Raw genomic sequence first — 19,821 nt, 5'->3', positions numbered from 1 at the left:
TCTGAAAAAAATTAAAACAGGATAAACCAGCTGAAGTCAACATAGGCTTAATGACAAAGAAGCATCTTAAGCATAAGCTGAAAAAGATTAGGAATGTCAACAAGGTAAAGGAAGCTAGGAAAAATAGGAATGGAAAGAAAGGTGTGAACAAAAGCAATAATTATATGCCTGTTCCTAATGCTCCTAGAAAGAAATGTTATAACTGTGGAAACTCTAACCATCTTGCTTCTTTTTGCAGGAAGAATAAAGATATAAACTTTTTACCTCCTAGAACAGGAGTTAAGAGTCAGTCTGTTAGGTTTAAACCACAAAATCCTTGTTTTCATTGTGGTAGTTTATGGCATTCCATTTATACTTGTAAGGAATATCATAGTCTGTACTATGATTATTATCAAATAAAACCTTCTTTAAAGAAAGTTAGTATTATTCCTTCTAGTGTAAAGTCTGATGCAAAGTCTGATATAAACTCTGATAAATAGGATGTTAGCATGAACTCTGAAATTAAATCCGCTGCAAATGCTAACAAACTTAAAAAACCCAGAGGATCCAAGCAAGTCTGGGTCCTTAAAACTAACCATTAGTGGTCTTTGTGATTGCAGGGCAACAGGAAAAACATCCTAGTGCTGGACAGTGGATGTTCAGGACATATGACTAGAAATAAAGCCCTGCTATCAGACTTTATGGAGAAAGTTGGCACAGGAGTTTCTTATGGACATGGCAACATGGGAAAAACTCTGGGATATGGCAATATCAATCTTGGGAATGTCATCATTGAAACAGTAGCTCTTGTCTCAGGACTTAAACATAATCTGCTAAGTGTGAGTCAAATCTGTGACAGAGGTTATCATATGGATTTCTTTGAAGAACACTGTGAAGTTGTAAGCAACTCTACAGAAAAGTGGTTCTGAAAGGTTACAGGCATGGTAACATTTATGAAGCCAGACTTTCAATAAGTTCTGATGGTTCTGCAATCTGTCTGTTGAGTAGAGCATCAATTGAAGAAAGCTGGAATTGGCATAAAAGACTCTCTCATTTAAATTTCAACAACATAAATGAGCTTGTAAAGAAAGATCTTGTGAGAGGGCTGCTAAAATCAGTATTTGCTCCTGATGGCCTTTGTGATTCATGTCAAAAGGCAAAACAAAGAAAATCTTCATTCAAGAGCAAAACTGAATCCTCAATTCTTGAGCCTTATCACCTACTGCATGTTAATCTATTTGGTCCAGTCAATATCATGTCTATTGCAAAGAAGAAATATGTTATGGTTATAGTGGTTGAGTTCACAAGGTACACTTGGGTGTATTTCCTGCACAAGAAGAATAAAACTGCATCTACTCTAACTGATCATGTCAGACAGCTGGATAAGTTGGTCAAAGATTCTGTTAAAATTATAAGAAGTGATAATGGCACTGAGTTCAAGAATTCAATCATGGAAGAGTTCTGCAAAGAGCATGGAATCAAACAAGATTTTTTTGTACCTGGAACTCCACAGCAAAATGGAGTTATAGAAAGAAAGAACAGGACTCTCATTGAAGCTGCACGAACTATGCTTGATGAAGCAAAGCTACCACCCTATTTTTGGGCCGAGGCTGTGCAAACTGCTTGTTTTACACAGAATGCTACACTCATAAACAAGCATTCATAAACAAGCATGAAAAAACACCATATGAGATGGTGAAGAAAAAAAATCCAAATCTGAAATACTTTCATGTATTTGGTTGTAAGTGTTTTATTTCTAAGACTCATCCTGAACAGCTGTCAAAATTTGATCTAAAAGCTGATGAAGGAATTTTTGTTGGATATCCACTTTCCACAAAAACCTTCAGAGTCTACAATTTAAGAACAAGGGTTGTCATGGAATCTATCAATGTATCTTTTGATGATAAGAAGATTATTGGACTTGAAGATTTCAATGATCATGATCAGCTGAGATTTGAAAATGAAGATTTAAATTCCGATTCTATAAATTCTGATGACTTATACTCTGATCCTGTAAGTTCTGACAGGTTAAATTTCGATGTCTTTGAAACTGTGGTAACAACTCCAAAGGAAAATGCACCTATTCATGGGGAGCAAGCTAAAGATCCTACCACAACTCAAGACACTCAAGAAGCATCAGAACCTGTCACTGGCTCTTCAAGCTATGATTCATCAAGTTCTGATGAGCCAAATTCTGATAATTCTGGAAACTCTGATACTTCAAATCCTGAAGGATCTAACTCAAATTCTGAAGTTTCAGAGAGCATAACTACAGGGGGAGCATCAGAAAATGCTGATGGAGATAGCATAGTTCATGGGGGAGGATCCAGTTCTAGAGAACAACTTCCATCTGCAAGGAAGTGGACTAAATCACATACACATGACTTAATAATTGGAGATCCTGAAGCAGGTGTCAGAACTAGAACTGCAACATCAAATGAATGTCTCTATCATTCTTTTCTATCTCAGACTGAACCAAGGAAAGTGGAAGAACCTCTTCAAGATGCTGATTGGGTGCAAGCAATGCAGGAAGAGTTAAATGAATTTGAAAGAAATAAGGTTTGGACCCTAGTGCCAAGACCAAAGAACAAATCAGTTGTTGGCACAAAATGGGTGTTCAGAAACAAAACTAATATTGATGGCATGATTACAAGGAACAAAGCAAGGCTGGTTGCTAAAGGCTACTCTCAACAAGAGGGTATTGATTATGATGAAACATTTGCACCAGTTGCTAGATTAGAAGCCATAAGAATCTTTTTGGCTTATGCTGCTCACAAAAAGTTTAAAGTCTTTCAAATGGATGTGAAAAGTATTTTTCTCAATGAAGAATTGGAAGAAGAGGTGTGTGTTAAGCAACCTCCAGGCTTTGTAGATTCAAAATTTCCAAATCATGTCTACAGGCTTGACAAAGCACTTTATGGCCTTAAGCAAGCTCCTAGAGCATGGTATGAGACCTTAGCTCAATTCTTTCTTGAAAGTGGATTTCACAGAGGTACAATTGATAAAACACTGTTCTACCTCAACCATGGAAAAGACTTACTTTTGGTACAGATATATGTTGATGATATCATATTTGGTTCTATAAATCCCAAGCTCTGTGAAAGATTTACAAAGCTAATGCAGTCAAGATATCAAATGAGTATGATGGGAGAACTTAGTTATTTTATGGGACTTCAAGTCAAGCAAAATGAAGAAGGTACTTTTATCTGTCAATACAAGTACACCAGAAATTTACTCAAGAAATTTGGACTGCAAGACAGTTCAACTGAATCCACTCACATGGCCACTGCAACCAAGTTAGATAAAGATACTAGTTCATCAGTAGATATTACTAACTACAGAGGTATGATTGGCTCTTTACTCTATTTAACTGCTAGTAGACCTGATATCATGTATGCTACCTGTCTTTGTGCAAGATTTCAGGCTGATCTAAGAGAACCTCATCTAATAGCTGTAAAAAGAATTTTCAAGTACCTCCAGGGTACAGCTGATCTAGGATTGTGGTATCCTTGAGAATCAGATTTTAAGCTAATAGGTTACTTAAATGCAGATTTTGCAGGATGCAAAATAGACAGGAAAAGCACAAGTGGAAACTGCAAATTTCTTGGAGGCAGATTGGTTTCTTGGTTTAGCAAGAAACAGAAATCAATTTCCACATCAACTGTAGAAGCAGAATATATTGCTGCAGGAAGCTGTTGTGCACAGATTCTTTGGATGAAGACTCAGTTACTGGATTATGGGTTATAATTTTCTAAAATACCTATTTACTGTGATATCAAAGTGCTATTGTTATGACAGTAATCCAGTGCAACACTTAATGACAAAGCACATCAGCATTAGGTACCATTTCATAAGGGAACATGTGATGGAAGGTACAATGGAATTGCATTTTGTTCCAACAGATCAACAACTAGCAGATATCTTCATAAAACCACTATGTGAGGGTAATTTTTCAAGACTGGTAAATGAACTTGGAATGGTTTCAGGTTCTTTATCTAAATCTGCTTAGTTTTTGTTCTCATGCATCAGACTTTAAGATCAGTGTTTACAAATTGTCTTATCTTCATAAAATTTATTCTTAAATTGAAATTCATTAAATGCTGATTGTTATATGATGTGGATCTATATACTCTGATAGTGATTTGAATTTTCTGTGACTATTCAATCCAATGAGGATTACTGTGCTAGATTCTGACCTAGTAGTCTTTAACACACTAGAAATCCCATATCTAAATTAGTTGTTTATGTGGAAATTCATTAACACAAGCAAATTCTAATTTTGAGCTTAGTCAAATTTACTTTTTGTATCTTATTACCAAGTCACAAACTATATTTTTGCTTCTTATCTGTCAAATTTTGATGTCAATAAATCTTAAGGATGAACTAAATGCTGATAAGCCTCACTTATCTGAAGAAAAGAAAAGAAAAGAAAATTAAAGTCAGCTACTCCTTTGAGATCTAGAGTAAATATGTGGAAGGGAAGACCCAAGTGCATTGCTGGTGTTAAGTAATATGCATTAGAAAAGAAAATAAATTTTTCCTGGTGACTTTTCGTATTCTCTGATTAAATTTTTTTGAGTTGATAAGCCATATTCTGATGACTGTTAAAATTTGATAATAGTCAAGTTCTGATATTAAATCTTGATGGAATCTCTGATGCTTATGTGGCATTATTCTTTACTTGACTTATTTGTGGTAAATATTGTAATGGTCATATTACATCAGAATATACTTAGGTGAGATAAAACAGTCATAATCATTTGGGTTAGTGGTAAATATGTTTGTCTTGAAAAACTGCATGTGCACAGTAATTAATACTTATTTCCTGTGCCCATTAACTCTTGCTTTAACTATTGACTGTTCACATTTTGCCTAAATTATTACACATCGGTTCAAGGAGATGCTCATTAAGTTAACTCTACACTTAGTCATTAATCAGTCCTCTAGTCCCTTGATATTCTATTGGTTATTTACCCGATATTTCATCTCAGACAAATCATCTTCTATTCTTACACAAAATCATTTTCTCTCTTTTAATTCTCATCATTTTCTTCCTTCATAAAAATGGTTCTTGTAAACATGTTTATGAACTATGAAAACTTCAACGTCGAGTTCAGTTGTGGTGACTGGGAACAGGAATGGTACGTCACTGCCATTCCTGATGAGATATGGAACTTGGTTCCATAAGAGGTTCGAACAAATCTCTTGTTCTTTCAGATTGACTATCAACTCCATCTTGATCGCTTGGAAGAAGAACGGAGAGAGGCTCTTCTTCAGCAAGAACGGATTATCCGTCTTGCAGTGCTATTTGTCAGCAGCAGGAGGAACTAATCGATAGCTTTCCTTCTGAGACCAAGGCTGTTAATGTTCACCATCTTAGACTAGGATTATCTTGTAATCTTTTGCATGTAATCTACAAATTTCATAAAATGTACTCTTTTGATATTTTAATGAAATTTCTTTTGATTGCAAGATTTAGTCTTTGTTTATCTCGTATTATGTGCATGTGGATGTTCTCATTGCAGCCTGTTAATCTTTACTTCATCCACTTGAACTGTATTTCTTGATGAATGTTTTGATTAAAATTGTGGTTACTAATAATTTGTGATGATTTGATAAACAAATGTTGAATTTGAATTGACATATCCTGAGTTACACTTGATAAAGTAGAAGTAATTGAGAATGCTCAAGAGAAGCAACAGACCCAAATCTCTGAGGTCCTGGCTAATCAAGTTTCTCAACAGGCTCAATTGGATGAGATCCAATCTTCAGTAGAACTTCTTCTCTCACTCCTACTATCGGATGATGCCAAAAAGGGGGAGAAGATAGTTAAGTCCAAATGCTCTAATGATCAAATACTGAAGAAGAAAGATGATGAAGCTGATGACCAGGGAAACCCTAGCAAGGGTAGAGGTCATGTTCAAAGTAAAGGGTAGAGCAGCAAGGTTTCTTCAGGGAAACTAATTACTGATGCAACCAAATCTTCTACTCAAAAGAAGACAAGTTCTGAAGCTGCTCAAACTCAAAATCTGATAGCAAGTACTGAAACTCAAAATCTGATATCAAGTTCTGATGAGTAAAGTATGATGACAAAGCCTGATATTCTGATACAAGATGGAAGTCAAGATTCTTAAAAGTTCATGCAAACTCTGAAGCTCAAGGGAAAGCAGACTACTGTCTACTACAAGGATCCCAAGATTCAGATACTTGATGAGGAAATTGCTAGAAGATTATTTTTGAAGCATAATCCAGGAATGGATTTGGAAAATCTCAAGGAGGAAGAAGCTAAATTTAAAGCTGAAAAGAAAAATCTGAAGCCAAAAGCTTCTGTTGCAAAGAAACCTCCAAGGCCTAAGGAAAAAGGAATTGTGATCAAGGAGAAGTCACATACTGAGGCATCAAAGCCCAAGACTAGATCACAGATTGAGATTGATCCCGAAGACAAAAAGAAAGGAAAAGTTGATGAACCAATCAAGCCACCGGAGATGAAAATTCCTCAAACTCTGATAAAGCCAGTGTGTAAAATGGTTCAAGTTACTGATGATAATCTTGCTGAAGATAAAGATGTTCAAACTTTGAAAAGAAAGAAGATTTCTAAAGAATCAAAGACAACCTCTGACAAGGTTCATGGTGTTCAGAGTGAAGAACAACAAGATATAACTGAAACAACAAGTTCTGATAAAGTCATCAAGTCAACCTCTGACAGTGCTCAAGTTGATTTAGACAAGATGGAAGTAGCTGATAAAAAGAAACTTCTGTGGAAAAATGTCAAACCATCAGATCCAAAGAAAAGCCAAGTGTCATCTACTTTTATGACTATTGGGTTAAATGCTAGAGAACCAAGAGACAGGGCTAGACTAGGTTCTGATGAAGCAAAGATCAAAACAGGAGTTGAAGTTGCTACTAGAGATCCATTTCTATTGACTGACATACCTCTTGAAGATGTTACACAGAAACAAATTGATAAGGTTATCTCTGTTCAAGTGGTACTGGATGCTCATGACAAGCACAATGTAAAGGAAAATCTGATTCTATTTCTTGAAGATGGAAGGACATATCAGATGTCAGAATCAGATGTGCTGAACAAATCACTGAAACAACTTCAATTCTTTCATTATCTTTTAGAGGTAAAGTCTGATATTACCAGGAGATGGTCAAACTTTATATTGAAGACCATCAGAGATAAAGCAATAATTTCTGGTTCAAGGATTACAGAATTCATTCCTAGTATTGTTGAAAATGGTGGAAGTGAAACTCCAATGAAGAAGGATTCTGCTAAGCTTGAAGTGTTACTGAATGAGAAATGTCTGTGCTACAATGAAGATTCTTCTCATCCTAGGGTAATAAAACTGAATGATGGTTTAGAAAGAAACCATATCTCTGCTTTAAGGACTGCAATCTATCAGATTGGAAGTCAGAATGAAGAGATGAAGCAAGTCAAGACTACACTCTCTCAAGTCCTGAGGATTAAAGAAGAAAAGCTGATATCAAGATTTGTCAAGAATCATTATGGATTCAGATTGACTCAATGAGATTGGTAAAAGCTACAAGGACTGTAAGTTGTAGTTAGTTATCTAGTTAAACTCTTATTGCATTTGTACTTAAATGTTTTTGACATCATCAAATCTATTAACTTGTATATTTTGTATAATTTACAAGTTGGGGGAGATTGTTAGATATATTTGATATGTCATGTCTAATACGATTCATGTTTAGTTTTCAGATCTTAACAAACATGACATATCAGGACTTAATGAAATCAGGACTTACTGGAAGTCAGAACTTAATATCAGAACTTAAGTGCGGGAAGACTTTCATATAAGGAAGGAAGCTGATTTATAGTAGAAGATCGAGACTAATACAAAAGAAGATATGTATAGAAGACTGGAAGACTTGTAGAAGATATCTGATTGATATATTTTAGGAGAAAGAATTATATCCCATATCAAATAGAAGTTATCTTGTAACTGTGTACTATATAAACACAGACTTAGGGTTTACACTATACGTGTTATCATTATCGAGAAGATTATACATTGTAACCTAGCAGGTCTTAGTGATATTTGTTCATCACTGAGAGAGAACAATAGTTCTTATTGTAACAGAGTTTATTCAATATACTTGATCTATGTTACATACTTGTGTTAAATTGATTTAATTGTATTAACACTGTATTCAACCCTCTTCTACAGTGGACCTAACACTACCTTAACACTAAGTTTGATGAGATGCCATCGCACCGAGACCGTACCATCTAGTATACTATCCAGATGATTCCGGATGAGCTCTAGAGTATTGTGAAGACGCTTCGTGAGGAGAAGACTACCGGACCCCGATGTGATGGAGCGGAGCCTTAGTTCTTTCCATTATCTACTTTTCATGTCATTGTATTGTTGGACTTTGTAGAATTCCATGTTGTTTCCTTTAATTAAGCATGTTATCCCTAGGTTCAGACTCTATTCTAATCTTGATGTACCTTGACCCTAATTTCGATAATTATGCACTATCATTCTATTTGCTTTCAATTGCTCTTATGCTTTTATATGCATCACCCTTATTGTTTAATTTGAAACCCGATTGAATGAAATGACTTGTGACACCATAACCATGAAATTTTCTGTACTGTTCATACCTCTTTTGATATACTTTTATTTCAGGATCATGCCACCTAAAAAGAAGAACCCGAAAACAACTTCTACCACAGATCCTAATATTCTTCAACTTCTGGAAACCTTACAACAACAAACAAACGCTATAGCTCAACAACAACTAACTCTTCAACAACAATTCGAAAACCAAGATAACCGTGAACCACACCAACCACCTGATCCACCAGTACCACCTCGACAAATTGTTACTTTCAAAGCTTTTCAGAATGTAAATCCACCTGCATTTCATGATACCAGTGATCCGGTAATAGCTAATACATGGATTAGGGAAATGGAAAGAGCTTCTGAAAGGGGAAGTTATCTATTGGTGGGATTCAGTGAAGTCTATGGAGACAAATCAGTCGGTTTCTTGGGAAAGGTTTAAGAGTTTATTCCAGGAAAAGTATTACCCTAAGTATATGCAGAATCAGATGGAGCTTAAATTTTTTAAATTGAAGCAAGGAAGTATGTGTATATTGGAGTACGAGAAGAAGTTTACAGAGCTGTCAAGGTTTGTGACGAAGTATACCAAAATTGAGGAAGAGAAAATAAAGAGATTCCAATAAGTATTAGAACCTTGGATCAGAGATAGAGTGGCTATGTTTGAGCTTGATACTTATGCTGGAGTAGTATAAAAGGCTGCTCTGATTGAGAGTAATGGGATACAGTCAAGGAAAGAAAAGGATAACAAGAAGAGAAAGGTTCCATTTTATGGAGAGAAGTCTGAAGCCGGAAGATCACAAGACAGGATTGTGAAAAGGATTGGATTCCACAAAGGCGGAAAGTTTCAGAAGAAGGGGAATTTGAACAAGAGACAAGATTCTAAGGGGGATAACCAGTCAAGCCAAGGACAAGTTGGAGAAAATAGATTTCAGAGACCAGAGTGCAAGCATTATGGAAAAAGACATCCAGGAGTGTGTAATAAGTTAAACATGACATGCTATAGATGCAATCAGAAGGGACACTTGGCTAACGAGTGTAAGATACCGAAGCCGGGAGTTACATGCTATAAGTGTGGAAAGACTGGACATATAGCTAGGGAATGTAAGTCAACCGGACCAATCAAGGCTTTGATGAATGTGGCAAGTACTAGTGCAAGCATGCCAGCTGAGGTATTGGCATTACCTCCACCATCTACCGCAACTCCACAATCGACAACAAGGACATTTGATTTAAAGATGAAGGACGCTGTTCAGAATTCTGAGGTGATAGCAGGTAAAATTTTAATAAATAATGTTGAAGCTAAGGTATTGATTAATTCTGGAGCTACTAGATCTTTTATATCAGAAACTTTCGTTGATAAACTTAAATGTGATAAAATGACCCTGAACGAGGTAATAGATGTGGTAATTGCGAACCAAGAGAAGATTCCTGTGAGTGAATTCTGTCCTAAGTGTGAGATTGATATTTCGGGGCATAAATTTTCAGCAGACTTGATACTTTTCAAGTTAGGGAAGTTTGACATAATCTTAGGCATGGATTTGTTAGGGAAGAATAATGGCCAGATAGATTGTAAATCTAAGAAAGTATATTTAAAGACAGAGATTGGAGAGAAAGTGGTATTTAAGGGTCAGAGGCAAGAGCGACTATTTCTTACAATCGTCCAGGCTAAGAAATTGCTTAGGAGAGGTTACGAATCATTCTTAGCCTATGTAGTGGATTTAGAAAGAGAAAGCGTCAACATGGAAGATATCCCCGTAGTCAACGAATTTTCAGATGTGTTTCCAGGTGAACTACCAGGTTTACCGCCCGATCGACAGATTGAGTTTGAGATCAACCTTGCTCTAGGAATGGAACCAGTTTCGAAGGCACCTTATAGAATGGCACCAGCAGAAATAAAAGAGTTGGCGAGCCAGCTCCAGGAATTGTTGGACAAAGAAGTGATACGGCCAAATACGTCACCATGGGGAGCACCTGTTCTATTCGTAAAGAAGAAGGATGGAAGCATGAGGTTATGTATAGACTATTGGGAGTTGAATAAGATGATGATTAAGAACCGTTACCCGCTACCAAGGATAGATGATTTATTTGATCAGTTTAAAGGAGCTAAGTATTTTTCCAAGATTGATTTAAGATCAGGATACCATCAATTGAAGATCAAAGAAGATGACATCCCGAAGACAACATTCAGGACAAGATACGGACATTATGAATTCTTAGTAATGCCTTTTGGGTTGACTAATGCTCCTGCAGCATTTATGGATCTGATGAACCGGGTATTTAAAAAGTATTTGGACAAGTTTGTAGTGGTATTCATTGATGATATTTTTATATATTCAAAATCAGAAGAAGAACATATGCAGTATTTATGGTTAGCATTGGAGATACTCCGACAAGAGAAGTTGTATAACAAGTTTTCTAAGTGTGAGTTCTGGTTAAAGGAAGTTCAATTTCAGAGACATGTTATTAGAAGTAAAGGAGTCAAAGAGGATCCAGCAAAGATTGAGGTAATTATGAGTTGGGAGAGACCAAAGACACCTACAGAAGTGCGAAGTTTTCTAGGATTGGCGGGATATTATAGAAGATTTTTTAAAGATTTCTCGAAAATCGCCACGCTATTAACTAAATTGACTAGGAAGAATCAGAAATTTGAATGGAATGCAGAATATGAAGATATTTTTTAAGAATTGAAACATAGGTTGGTTACAGCTCCGGTACTAGTATTACCAGACGATCAAGAAGACTTTGTGATTTTCAGTGATGCTTCACATAAGGGCCTGGTTTGCGTGTTAATGCAACACAACAAGGTGATTGAGTATGCATCAAGACAGTTAAAACCGCATGAATTGTAGTATCCAACACATGACATGGAATTAGAAGCTATAGTATTTGCACTTAAGATCTAGAGACATTATCTTTACGGAGAAAGGTGCGAGATCTACACGGATCACAAGAGTTTGAAGTATATTTTCACTCAGAAGAAGCTCAATATGAGGCAAAGGAGATGGTTGGAATTAATTAAGGACTATGATTGCTCGATAAATTATCATCTGTGAAATGCAAATATGGTAGCTGATGCTTTGAGTAGAAAAGAGAGGTTGACTATGGCAGCGATATCAAAGGAATTATCTGAAGAAATTAAGAGATTTGAATTAGAACTGTGTGTTTGCGGAAAAGCTGAGGAGATTTGTCGTACTATGACTTTTCAGCCATTATTATTGGAAAAGATAAAGAAATGTCAGGAAGAAGAGATGAAACAGGAGAATAATCAACTGACTGGAGAAGAGATTTGTACTCAAATGGATGAACAAGGTATATTAAGGTTTTCCTCAAGAATTTGGATTCCTCATGTGACTGAATTGAAGAATGAGATATAGCAAGAAGCTCATAATTCTAGATTTTCAATCCATCCGGGAAGCACCAAGATGTACCAGGACTTGAAGCAGAACTTTTGGTGGCCAAATAAGAAGCGAGAAGTAGCACAATGTGTAATAACCCCAATTTTTGGAAATTTTTGAAACCCTTATGAATAGTGTTTTTGCTGAATGAGAAAACTTTTCATGCCAAACTATGTAGGGGTTCTGGTATGGATATTCTGAGATTTTATTAGTACTTTATATGGGATATAAGTGTATGTAAAGATCGTCAGAATCCAAATTCGAACACTTTGATTTTTCCCGGAAATCCACTAGATACGGAAAGGATTGAGTATAAGGTAACAGGATAAAAAGGATTTAAATTAAAGGATTATAGAGAGGATCATAAAAGGAATATAATGTATTGAGAAAGGTTAAGGAAACCTGTAACACCCCCAGATCCGGGGTCGGGGATCCGGGTTGTCACAGTCTTTCTTTCCACAATATCACTTCACTTAATTAATAATAAATAACCTCATGTTGTGACCCCATACTAACACACACCACAACCCGTTATAGTCTCAGAGATGAAATTGAAATAAATACAAGTCTTTAAATCCACCATTTAACAGTTATTACAACCCAAAATGATTACTTGATAAATTTACAGTTAATTGCCATTATCTGCCATAAGTTATAATTATACATAATTTGATTCTCAAAAGTAGATGGTCTGATCTACAATGGATCTACCTCTGCAGCTATAGCAGCTACAACATCATCGGGAAGACGCGGGACGCTTCCCACGCGCTTGCGCTGGGTCTGCTGGAGTCTGGCCATCTTTCCTAACTGTTGTTGTGTGATGAAGAAATAAAGCAAGAGTGAGCCTTACAGCTCGCAAGATAATACATAGTGATAACAATAATATAAGTATCTAAATGGATACTTAATAGAATCTCTATCATGTGTAAGATAATTACTTACTAGATATAAGTAAAAACAAGGAATGAAGTTACCAATACTTCACCACACTTATATCATTTATAAAGCTACTTGAACTACCACCGTTCAAAGTATTATAAGTTTTAAGAAAAACATCCCATAGATGAGACCACAAGTTAAGACTTGAATAGATTCAATCTTTGAAGTATTATTGAATGAAAAAAAAAGTTACGAGATACTTTATTTAGTCCCGATATATATATATATCCACATATATATCTCTTAAACATTTCCTGGAACCTCTGTTATGTAAAGTATGAACAGAGTTTGAAACATCCAATGAATTTTGGAAAGGAAAAGAATTTTGGCATAAACCAGATATCTTGCTGATCAGGCAAAGATACCAATAAGTAACCTTTTCTACTAGTAGATGGATGAATCCCCCACCGGTCATCACCCTGGCCTCATAAGGACCTTGTGCTGGACCGCCACCCGGCCTCTTACGCGTTGATGGACTGCCACCCAGCCACTTACACAATAATAGACCGTACCCCGGCCTGTCGCTTATGCCGACTCAATTAGATGGGCTTACTTCCCGAACATTGGGCAAGTAATCAATTCATTTACCAAAACTGCAACCTCGTTGCTAATATAAAATACACCACAGAGCCGGATTCCCCAGGTTTTGAGCGAGTATTTAAATCCCCTTAAAAAAGGAAGATCTTAAATATAAAAATGAGTTTTGGGATCCGCTCTAACTTTAAAAATCATTTTGAAGACTCGAAAACACTTTATAGAGTGTTTGGAGTAAAGCTGATTTAATGAAGTAAATCAGTCCCCAGAATATTTAGAAAATGACTAAATATTATTATTTAAATAATATTCCCATAAAGAATAATCTTTATAAAAATAATTGAAGTAGAAGTATTAAAACTTATACTTGAAACGAGTATTAAATAACCAAAGATATACTTATATGAAAGTATTATCTTTATTTGAATAATCGAAAATAAGTTTGATTATTGACACCTTATTCTTTAATAAAATAAAGAATATACCTCAGCAAATAATCGGAGTCATAGATCCTCAAATGAATATTCAAATAATATTCATTAAATAATATAAACTGAGTCATAAGTCTTCGAATGAATATTCAAATAATATTCAAATAAATAAATAAAAGGAGTCATACGCCTTCGAATAATATTCGAAATAATATTCAATAATAAAATAAAGTTAAAGTTATCGAATAAATCTTATTCGATTAATAGTTTGGAAAACTATAACCATATATATATATATATAAATATATATATATATATATATCCATATCCATATATATAAAAATCTACTCGGGATCCTCGACTCCCGGTTTTAGAAAATATTTTCACCTTTGGGTCTCTATACTAAGGGTATATGCAAGTTACCGCTATTCTCTAGCATAGGTATTATCAACTGAACCAACAGATATATATTTCAAGAATATGAAACAGGCATGCATATATACCATATCACATGCTACAATATATCGCAAGATCATGCATATACAAATGTATACATCACAACAACAGTATAACGGATAGAATACTTGCCTGAGCGACTTGGGGTGAAAAAGGCTCGGGACGAGTCTGGTAACCTATAAACAACAAGTAAGTTGGAATTAAACCAAAATCACTTGTAAATCTTTACTTTAACTAACTTAGACTCTAACGCTTGTTTTGCGCTCACTGATTTGCTTAAGTCACTCGGGTACCCTCGGCTCCACCATTTTTAATAATTTAACCTTTACGAGTTTTAAAGCGATTCCTTCGCGAGTGTCTTACCAACTGCCTAACACACTTACCATAAATGTTTCATACATTAATTAACCCTTTTTGGTCTTTAACCTATGTTTCAAAGTAAGGTGAGGGGAAAAGTTTCGTTCGCGAAACGCCGTTACTTGAAACGGTCGTTTCTCCTAAACCGTGCATCGGAATCGAACGAACTACATATCAAAACGAAGCTCGTAACATGAGCTATCTAATCATGGCAGTGGTCATAAACTAGCAGGGGGTTCTCGGGTCCTAATGCTATGCACAAAAACAGTCCAAAGAAAATCGGACGTTACGACGGCTATGTTTACGCGATTTCCAAATTTTAAACCATTCAAAACCAACCACAAACCAACCTCAAATCCAACATCCATCCTTATCACATTATAACAACCCCAACCCATTCAATTTAATCATTCATACTTATGCCTAAACTTAACTTTAATCATACTTAAGTTCTTTTAAATCAAAACCACAACATTTACCATTCCATTTCACTACCATTTCAAATCCCAAACTCTAAATCACAACAACAAGCTACAATATCATCCTAATAATAAAAATCATCTTATAATATATAGGAATCTAGGGTTTGGAGATGGTATACCTTCCTTGAAGTGGTGGGAGGAGCTAGGAAGCCTTAAGAAGCTTTGAGAAGTCTTAAGAATGCTTGGATCTTCAAGAAAACAAGAAAAAGTTCAAGTTAAAAACTTGAAAACACTATTCATTGTCTTCTTCTTTGATTAAATGAAGAAGATTGAGAAGGAATTAATGGCTTAAACTCATGATATAGTCCTAACTAAGCATGAAGATGATTAGGGAATTATCTTACCAATTTAGGAAGCTTGGATCTTTGATTTTGAATTTTTCTTGCCTTTTGAATAGTGAAAAGCCGAGAGCTTCAAGAACAAAGCCTTGGTTGCTTTTTGATTTTTTTGATGAAGAATGAATTTACTTGGCTTGGTTGCTTGGTTTTTGTATTTGATTTAGTCAATTACCTTTTTGCCCTTGAATTTGTGTGGTTACAAAGCCACCACACTTCCTTCCTTCCCATGTCATGCTTATGTCATCCTCATGATGTCATCCTCCCTTCCTTGTCCTCTTTCTATTGGTTAGATGACATCATTCCCACTAATCCCTTTGATTAACTTCCTAATCGTTTGCCTAATGACCGCTGATCTGTTATACGGTTCGCTTACTTTCGTTCTCGTTTATCGTTTGAAGGATCATACCCGGGATCTTATTACTTAGGTTCCCTTAACCTTTCTCAATACATTATATTCCTTTTTTTATGATCCTCTATTATAATCCTTTAATTTAAATCCTTTTTATCCTGTTACCTTATACTCAATTCTCTCTGTATCTTGTGGATTTCCGGAAAAAACCAAAGTGTTCGGAATTGGATTCTGACGATCTTTACATACACTTATATACTTCATAGAGTACTAATAATATCCCAGAATATCCATAACAGAACCCCTACATAGTGTGGCGTGAAAAGTTTTCTCATTCAGCTAAAACACTATTCACAAGGGTTACAAAAAGTTGAAAATTTTGGGGTTATTACAGTCTCCCCTCCTTAAAAGGATTCCGTCCCGGAATCAAACAGAAAACAAATGGGGGTACTTTTCTAGCATTGTGCTCTCTAGTTCCCAAGTTGATTCTTCCACGTTATGATTCTGCCATAGTACTCTGACTAGCTTGATCACTTTGTTCCGAAGCACCTGCTCCTTCTTATCCATAATCCTTACTGGCTTCTCCACATAAGTTAGATCTGGCTGCATATCCACCTGCTCGTACTCCACTATGTGTCTGGCATCCCGATGATACCTCCTTAGCATTGACACATGGAACACATTATGAACTTGTTGCAGATTAGGGGGTAGGGCTAGCTCGTAAGCTAACTTTCCAATCCGTCTTAATATCTCAAAAGGTCCAATGTATATTGGGCTTAGTTTTCCTTTCTTTCCGAACCTCATTAATCCCTTCCAAGGGGATACTTTCAACAATACTAAGTCCCCTACTTCATATTCCTTGTCCTTTCGGGCTAGGTCTGCATATTTCTTCTGTCTGTCTTGGGCTGCTACAAGTCGTCCTCTGATAAGATCCACTATATCTTTGGTCCTTTGGACCACTTCGGGTCCGAGCATCTTCCGCTCTCCTACTTCATCCCAGTATAAGGGAGATCGACACCTTCTTCCGTACAGGGCCTCATAAGGCGGCATTCCGATGCTAGCATAAAAGCTATTGTTATAAGAAAACTCGATCAACGGCAAGTGATCATCCCAACTTCCTTTAAGGTCTATTGCACAGACTCTCAACATATCCTCTAGTGTCTGGATGGTCCTTTCACTCTGTCCATCCGTCTGGGGATGGTACGCGGTACTCATATTTAACTTGGTCCCCGCACACTCCTGAAAGCTCCTCCAAAATCTGGAGTTGAACCTGGGGTCTCGGTCTGAGACAATGGACGCTGGGACTCCATGTCGCGTCACTATTTCCTTAAGGTAAATGTCCACCAGTCTATCGACTGTGTATCTCTCATTGATAGGAATGAAATGAGCTGACTTTGTCAGTCGGTCTATAATTACCCAAATGGCGTCGTGATTGGCTTTCGTCCTTGGCAAGCCTACAACAAAATCCATCGCTATCTGTTCCCATTTCCATTCGGGAATCTCCAGGGGTCGCAAAAGTCCACTGGGTCTCTGGTGCTCTGCCTTTACTCTTTGGCAAGTCAAACACTTGTTTACCCATTCTGCTACGTCCCTCTTCATGTTGGGCCACCAGTAATATTCCTTCAAATCCCTATACATCTTGGTACTTCCCGGGTGAATGGAATACCTTGAACTATGGCTTTCATCCAAAATCTCATCTTTAAGTTCTTGAACATTCGGAACCCAAATTCGGTAGGAGTACCTCATTATCCCTTTATCATCTTTCTCGGTATGGATCTCCTCTCCAGTCATTGACTCTCTGCCTTCATTCATTATTTTCTCCTGGCACAATCTGATCTTTTCCAATAACTCTGGTTGCATTGAGATCTCAAAAAGCTTTTCAGTTCCGGTTCCGGTTACCTTTACTTCTATTTCCATTCTCTCAAAATCCCTTATCAACTCTTCCGAAGTCGTTATCATTCTGAGTCTTTCCTTTCTACTAAGGGCATCAGCCACCACATTGGCTTTCCCTGGATGATAGAGAATCTCACAATCATAGTCCTTGATTAGTTCTAACCATCTCCTCTGGCGCATGTTGAGCTCTTTCTGCGTAAATATGTACTTGAGGCTCTTATGGTCTGTGAAAATCTCGCACTTCTCTCCATATAAGTAGTGCCTCCAAATTTTTAAAGCAAATACTATTGCCGCGAGCTCAAGGTCATGAGTAGGATATCTAACCTCGTATTCCTTCAGTTGTCTCGACGCATACGCAATAACTTTACCGTGCTGCATAAGCACACATCCTAATCCTTTGTGCGACGCGTCACTATATATCACAAAATCTCCTTTTCCGTCCGGCAATGCCAATACCGGAGCCGTTATCAACCTTTTCTTTAATTCCTGAAAACTGTTCTCGCATTTCTCCGTCCATTCAAACTTCTCTGTCTTACGAGTAAGTCGTGTCAAAGGGGCTGCGATCTTCACAAAGTCCTGAACAAATCTACGATAGTAGCCGGCCAATCCTATGAAACTCCTTACCTCTGTGGGTGTGGTTGGCCTTTCCCAATTTGAGACCGCCTCTATCTTGGAGGGGTCGACCAATACTCCTTCTTTATTGATCACATGTCCTAAAAACTGTACTTCATTCCGCCAGAATTCACACTTCGAGAATTTGGCATATAACTGCTCCTCTCTGAGTATTCCTAGAGCTATCCTCAAATGCTCTGCATGTTCTGCCTCAGTCCTTGAGTAGATCAAAATATCATCGATAAAAACTATCACACACTTGTCCAAGTACTTCTTAAATACTCTATTCATTAAATCCATGAAAGCCGTTGGGGCATTGGTTAATCCAAAGGACATTACCAAGAACTCATAATGCCCATACCTGGTACGGAACGCTGTCTTGGACATATCTTCGGGTTTAATCTTTAGTTGGTGATATCCAGTTCTCAGGTCAATCTTGGAAAAATAAACAGCATCCTTTAGCTGGTCGAACAGATCATCTATTCTAGGTAATGGGTGCCGGTTCTTTATGGTTAGCTTGTTCAACTCTCGATAGTCTATGCACAACCTCATGCTCCCATCTTTCTTCTTAACAAATAAAACTGGTGCTCCCCACGGAGACACACTGGGTCTTATCATACCCTTATCCAAGAGTTCCTGCAATTGGATAGCTAGTTCCTTCATTTCTAATGGGGCTAACCGGTAAGGTGCTTTTGAAACTGGCGCCGTCCCTGGGGCCAACTCAATAGCAAATTCAATCACTCTATCGGGTGGTAATCCCGGAAGGTCTTGTGGGAATACATCTTCAAATTCGTTGACTACTAGAATATCTTGTAAGTTGGGCACCTCCTTCTGCGTGTCCACCACATAGGCTAGGTAGGCCTCACTTCCTTTTCGTAGCATCCTTTTGGCCTGAGCCATAGTCAAAAATTTCTGCGTCTGCCTCTTTCCTCTAAATATAACTTCTTTCTTCCCGGGGATATTTAACTTAACTTTCTTCCCTTTACAGTCTATCTGAGCATCGTTGCTAGATAGCCAGTCCATTCCCAAAATCACATCAAACTCCCCTAATTTAAAAGGAATCAGATCAACACTGAAAGATTGCTCCCCTATGCCTATCTCACAGGCGGGGTGAATCTGGTTAACAGGAATAATTTCATGATTGGCTATTTCTACTTGTAAGGGTTCTATCAAGGGTTCAGCCTTAAGTCTTAACTTACGCACAAGGTCCTTTGATATAAAAGATTTAGTTGCTCCCGAATCAAATAAAACATTTGCACTGACTGAATTTAGAGAAAGGGTACCTGCTATCACATCTGAATCTTTCATAGCATCCTGGACTGTCATGTTGAAAGTCCTCGCAGTAGGTGGCTTATTAGAAGCAGCCCTGCTTGCTCCCGAAGCTGCTGGTTTGTTCATTGGGCATTCCCTCTTCCAATGACCTGGGCGTCCGCACTGATGACAAGTGGCGGTTGGAATGACGGCA

Source organism: Apium graveolens, chromosome 5, assembly GCF_009905375.1.
Source record: "Apium graveolens cultivar Ventura chromosome 5, ASM990537v1, whole genome shotgun sequence".
Classification (NCBI taxonomy): domain Eukaryota; kingdom Viridiplantae; phylum Streptophyta; class Magnoliopsida; order Apiales; family Apiaceae; genus Apium; species Apium graveolens.
This window is presented reverse-complemented; position numbering follows the sequence as displayed.